This window comes from Otolemur garnettii, unplaced genomic scaffold (assembly GCF_000181295.1).
Source record: "Otolemur garnettii isolate 467f Iridium unplaced genomic scaffold, OtoGar3 scaffold00336, whole genome shotgun sequence".
Taxonomy (NCBI): Eukaryota; Metazoa; Chordata; class Mammalia; order Primates; family Galagidae; genus Otolemur; species Otolemur garnettii.
The window spans coordinates 237,686-244,223 of NW_003852731.1; the positions used below are offsets into that span (position 1 = coordinate 237,686).

The 6,538-nt window shown below is 44.2% G+C and overlaps 1 protein-coding gene and 1 pseudogene across 1 annotated transcript in view; both read left to right on the forward strand.

Annotated features, from left to right (window-relative positions):
* RNF144A (ring finger protein 144A) overlaps positions 1 to 6,538 on the forward strand; it is a 112,844-nt gene that overhangs the window by 16,934 nt on the left and 89,372 nt on the right. The gene's annotated exons all lie outside the window — the stretch shown is intronic.
* LOC100960567 lies at positions 3,648 to 5,218 on the forward strand (annotated as a pseudogene).

Consider the following 6,538-nt stretch of genomic DNA (forward strand, 5'->3'; position numbering starts at 1 on the left):
TAGGGACCTTCCTCCCTGCCTCCTTTGCGGGCCCTTGGTCACTCCCAGAGGGTCTGCTGCACATCGGCCCTGTAGGGACCTTCCTCCCTGCCTCCCTTGCAGTGTTCATTGTATCCAACGTCCTCCCTTCTCTTCTTTCTGGAATGCTGTCCTACTTTCATAGTCACCTGGCAAAAACCCACCTGAGGCTAAATCCAGATTCCTACCGCTCAGCACCTGTGCCCAAGAAGCTCTGTTTGGCTAGAGAGAGACCCTGCTGGGCCACTGGTTATGACCACAGTCTCAAGGCCCCCATGGTTCTGCTGTGTCCCCCTGGCTTCTAGAAACCATTCTCTCCTGTGAAATTCACCCAGGCTGAGGCCCTGTCCTCACAATTCCTCTGTTCTCCTTCCCTTAGGCAGCCATGCCCAGGGGACTCACTTAGGCTCCTGACTGCAGCAGCACATCCATCCTGGTCCTGTGGCTGTGCACCTTGTGTCCCTACACACCCTGGCCCCTGCTCCCCCTCTGCAGGGCTCTGCACCATGCACACTTCCCCGGCTCTGAAGACAAGGCCCTGGGAGATTCTGGACTTTTCTTCCTCCCTCCCCCCTCCCTTCCTCGTAGTCCTCTGGGTCAACCTTCGGGATCTGTTGGGTTTTCACTTCTCACTCCCTTCACCACTGTCACACTTTGTTGAGTGTGTTCAGTCCGAGTGTCCTCTCAGGTTCCTGTTCCTCATTTCATTCAGGTCTCACTTAAAATAGCACCTCTTCTTAGCGAGGCCTCAGGGACCATGCTAAGACAACAGCGCCCCTTCCTCCACCTAGTTTTATGTTATTATCGCTCTTTCCCATGCCTGATGGTGTGTCGATAATGCATGTGTGTGTGTGCACAGACCTGCATGTGTGTGTAGCACAGCCACATGTGCGCACGTGCACGCACACACAATTTTGAGCGGCTGTCCCTAACTGATTGCAGCTGGTCTTAGTGGAGGCATTTATTTAACAGGAAGTATGTATGCGTAACTTCTTTACAGGACCCTTTTCTATATTGATAGACATACACTTGGCAAAAGAAATAAATGAGTAAAATACTATCTTTAATATTTGTGGTTCAGGTTGTCTTTCTCAGTTATTCTGAACCATTGAGTCTTCTGTTCAGAAAGTGAAGCAGTGTGTATCCCTGTGAAGGAGGGCATTAGGTGGGGTGCCCAGCACTGCAGGGGAGCATACCTGTGCTCCAGAGTGGGAAGCCGGGTCCTGGGCTTCAGTGTGTCAGCCTTGCTTCGGTGACTCTGAGGGTCGTGTGTGGGGTAAGGTCCAGTCTGATCTCCTGGAGAGCAGGGAATAGCTCTGAATAGTGTCACTCCTTCCTGGTATCTCAGCAGAAGGTCGAGTGCAAGAAAGGGTTGAGGAGTGGATGGACATTGCTGCAGGGGTTCTGCTGGGATGTGCTCTGCTGGTGCTCTGCTGACCCAGGCACTAGAATTGGGACTAATACTGCCAAGAGCAATGCTGGGCCCCTGGGCAGTGTGCAGGGGCTGGAGGGATGACACTCCACCAGCCAAGAGGCTGCAGCACTTTATTTGCGCCCGTGGGCTGCTGTCCAGGTGGGGACAGGGGCTTTGCAACCTGACAATAGCTGGGCAGGCCACATGGGGCTCCCAGCACACTCCTCTGGGCAGGGAGGTCTGTGGCCAGTCTCTCTATAAAAAAGCTTTGTAAGGCAGCTAAAAAAGGCACCTGTTGCCAGCACCCCAGTTGGGCAGAGAGCTTTCCTTCCTGCTGGAAGTTTTAATTCTATTTACATGCTTCTCATACCGGGGGAAGGTGGCAGAAGCTTGTGGTAAAAGAGGTTGCACCATCTTTTGTTTGGAGGGTTGGAATGTATTGCAAGTAAAGGCAGAAAGTAGTTTGGCAGCAGTATGGATGCCATTTTCTGGAATGAGTATCTTGATGTAGGCAAAAGGCTCACTGTGGGTCAGGCCAGGCGACCTGTGGAGGCCAGGTCAGAAGTCTTGGCTGGGGGGACCTTAGCTTTGGAGGTTTCAGTGCTGAACAGCCTGGCCACAAGCATTGCAGGAAAATTGGCATGCTGAGCCTACACATGGGCAAAACTTGCTCTTAGCACAGGAGCTGTAAAGAGTGAACATCTGCAAAGAGAAATGTGGGGTGTCCACCAGGGTGTCTTACGTGTGCTCAGACTGAAGCATTGAGGCTCTCCCATGCCCTCCTTTGAGGAGAACAGGGAGTCCAGCAGAGGCAGAGGGGGAAATGGAAGTGTACAGCTGATTTTGTTCTTTACTGCCTGACCAAAAATGCCTAAAATAAAAAAAAGCAGAAGTCAGACGTTGGTGTTGCAATCCTGATGAGCAAAAGCTATGCTTGAGAACAGAGAAAATTGGGGAAATCCTGATATGATCTTGCCTTAGTCTTTGAAAGTTTATTCTGAGTTGATAAATTTCTTTGTCTTTTAAATAATAGGTTAAAGTGAAGTATAATTCACAGAGCATAATAATCACTACTTTGAATTATTTCATTGATTTTTTAGCATAGTCACAAAATTTTGCCACCATCACGCTGCCTTTCTTGAGTTCCAGAGCCTTTTCAGTGTCACTGCTCAATCTCTGTGTCCATAAGCCCTCACTGCTTATTTTCCCCTACTGCTCTGGGTCTCTAGAAACCAATCATTTACTGTCAGTCTCTCTGGCATGTTCATTCTGGACTTTTCACATAAATGGTTTCATACAATGCGTGACCTCTGTGTCTGGCTTCTTTCACTTACCACATTGTTTTTGCTTGTCACCCACGTTGTAGCACAGATGAGCACTATATAACGTTTTATGGCCAAGACCATGGTGTGCATATGCCACGTTTTATACCCTTAACAGTTAATGGAAATATGCTTGTTTCTCATTTTTGGATATTATGAATAATAGTGCTGCAAACGTTCACATACAGATTTTTGTGTGGAGTTAAGCTTTTGTTTCTTTGGGGTCTATACCTAGGTGTGGAACTGCTGGATCATATGGCAACTCTGTGCTCAACCCCTTAAAGAACTGCCTTGCTGTTCCCTAAGTCAGCTAAACCACTTTACCTTGCCACCGGCAGTGTGTAAGGGTTCAACTTTCTTCACATTCCTGCTGTAATTCTTGATAATTGTTATTATCTATTTTTATAATCCTAACAGTCCTTTCGGGGATGAAGTGGTATCTCATTGGGGTTTTGATTTGTATTAATTGAGGGATCATGATGAACATCTCTTCATGTGTTTATTGGCCATTCAGACATCTTGATTGTGGGGATGTCTGTTCAAATCTTTTGCAGTTTTTTTATGTGGGTTGTCTTTTTATTATTGAGTACTCTTCCTGTATGCTAAAAACAAAGTCCTTATCAGATACATGATTTGCAAATGTTTCCTCTAGTTCTGTGGGTTGTTTTTTCACTGCATGATGGTGGTTTTTGACATGCAACACTTAGCTAGATTCCAGTTTATTTATTTTTTAATCTGTTGTTTGTGCTTTGGTGCTGTATCTAAGAAACCATTATGAAGGTTTACTGTTTTCTTCTAAGAGTTTTGTAATTTTAGCTCTAACATTTAAACTGATGATTTATTTGGAATTAATTTTTGTATTTAATTATTTTGGGTTTAAGGTCTGTGTTTAGATTTGTTTTATAGTACCATTTTCTGGAAAAGCCATTATTTACTCTTTGAACTGTCATGACACTCTTTTAAAAATAAATTAGCCACAGAGCCAGCAGCCGAGGCAGGATGGGTCAAAGTCAGAGTGGTGGCCATGGTCCTGGAAGTGGCAAGAAGGATGACAAGGGCAAGAAAAAGAAATATGAAACTCCTGTACCAACCAGAGTGGGGAAAAAGAAGAAGAAAACAAAGGGACCAGTTGCAGCCAGTAAACTACCACTGGTGACACCTCACACTCAGTGCCAATTAAAATTGTTGAAGTTAGAGAGAATTAAAGACTATCTTCTCATGGAGGAAGAATTCATTAGAAATCAGGAACAAATGAAACCATTAGAAGAAAAGCAAGAGGAGGAAAGATCAAAAGTTGATGATCTGAGAGGAACACCAATGTCAGTAGGAACCTTAGAAGACATCATTAATGACAATCATGCCATCATGTCCACATCTGTGGGCTCAGAACACTTATGTCAGCATCCTTTCATTTGTAGACAAGGATCTGCTGGAACCAGGCTATTCAGTCCTGCTCAACCACAAGGTGCATGCTGTGATAGGGGTGTTGATGGATGACATAGATCCCCTGGTCACAGTGATGAAGGTGTAAAAGGCACCCCAGAAAACCCATACTGATACTGGGGGCTTGGACAACCAGATCCAGGAAATTAAGGAATCTGTGGAGCTTCCTCTCACCTATCCTGAATATTATGAAGAGATGGATATAAAGCCCCCTAAAGGGGTCATTCTTTATGGTCCACCTGGCACAGGTAAAACCTTGTTAGCGAAACAGTAGCAAACCAAACCTCGACCACTTTCTTGAGAGTAGTTGGCTCTGAACTTTTCAGAAGTACCTAGGTGATGGGCCCAAACTTGTTCAGGAATTGTTTCGAGTTGCTAAAGAACATGCACCTTCCATCATGTTTATTGATGAAATTGATGCCATTGGGACAAAAAGATATGACTCAAATTCTGGTGGTGAGAGAGAAATTCAGCGAACAATGTTGGAACTGTTGAATCAGTTGGATGGATTTGATTGAAGCGGTGATGTGAAAGTTATTATGGCTACAAACCAAATAGAAACTTTGGATCCAGCCCTTTTCAGACCAGGCCGCATTCACAGGAAGATCAAGTTTCCCCTGCCTGATGAAAAGACTAAGAAGCTCATCTTTCAGATTCACACAAGCAGGATGACCCTGGCTGATGATGTAATGCTGGATGACTTGATCATGGCTAAAGATGACCTGTCTGGTGCTGACATTAAGGCAGTTTGTACAGAAGCTGGTCTGATGGCCTTAAGAGAATGTAGAATGAAAGTAACAAATGAAGACTTCAAAAAATATAAAGAAAATGTTCTATATAAAAAACAAGAAGGCACCCTTGAGGGACTTTATCTCTAGTTAACCACAGTTGCTGTCAGGAAAATGGGAGTTTACCTGACCCCAGAGGGATGAGATTGGAGAAGCTGCCCAGAGTTGTCCATGTTCCAGTTGACTGACATTAGCAAATATCCTCTGTATCTTTTGGAATATGATCTGTAAGCTGCCCTTTGGGTGGCCTTCATGTGCTGGTCAGTATACAGCACTCTGCTTCCCAATAAACATACCAAAAAAAAAAAAATTAGCCATAAATGTAGTGGCTTACTTTTGGACTGTTAGTTCTGATCCATTAATCTGTATTATTGTCTTAACGTCAGTATTATACTATTTTGAAGTAGTTTATAGTAAATTTTGAATTTAAGAAATTGAGGGGGAGGAGGCAAGATGGCCAACTGGAGCCAGCTTTCCACAGAGGCTCCTGTCCAGAAGGAGAGTTAAAGACAGAAGGTTAGCAAGTAAGCCGATGGTTTGGAGCTGAACCAAGAGAGGAGACTGAAGAGTGCACATCACCCTGCTGAGGTGACCTGTGACCCCAAGGAAACATACAATAGCTCAGATTTCAACCCAGAGTTACTGATTCACTAGGATTGGACAGAGACCAGCTGAAAACAAGACAGAACCACTTAGCCCCACCACACCAAGCAGGTCCCCAGTGTCTCAGGCTGTAGCACTATATGGGTTCTTTGCAAAACTATAGGGGAAAACCTGCAATCACCAGTCCCAGCTCTTGGGAAAAGGGCTGGTTAGTCACTACTCCAGGAGCCCCCAATCCAATTTCACCTTATTTGCTTATCTAGCCAAACGGTGAAAATTAATCATGGGGCAGAATCAGCGGAAAAACTCTGGCAACATGAATAACCAGAGTAGATCAACTCTCCAAAGGAATGACAAGGCCGACATACCAGAAGATCCCATTCATAAACAAATGGCTGAGAAATCAAATCCATAATTTGGATTGTAACTAAGATTAACAGAATGGAGGTAAAGTTGGAATTAGAAATTCAAGGAGCATTTCAAAAGTTGTCTCAAGAATTCAATGAATTCAAAGACAAAATTACCAAAGATTGTGACACATTGAGGGAATTTGCAGCCCTCAAAGATCTGAGAAATGCAGTAGAATCTCTCAGTAATAGAATGGAGCAAGCAGAAGAAAGATTTCTGACATTGAAAACAAAGCTTTTGAATACTCCCAAATGCTTAAAGAGGAAGAGAAGTGGAGAACAAAAAAGGATCATTCCCTCAGAGAACTCTGAGTTAATTCAAAGAAAACTAATATTCGCCTCATAGGAATTCTTGAAGATGATGAGGTTGCTTCAAAAGGCCCAGATCCTCCACTTCAAGAGATAATCGTGGAGAACTTCCCAAACATGACAAGAGATTCTGAAATTCAGATAGCAAACAGTTTCCGAACCCCAGCACTACTCAACCCAAATAAAGTATCTCCCAGACACATTATAATTAAATTCACCAAAGTTAATATGAAG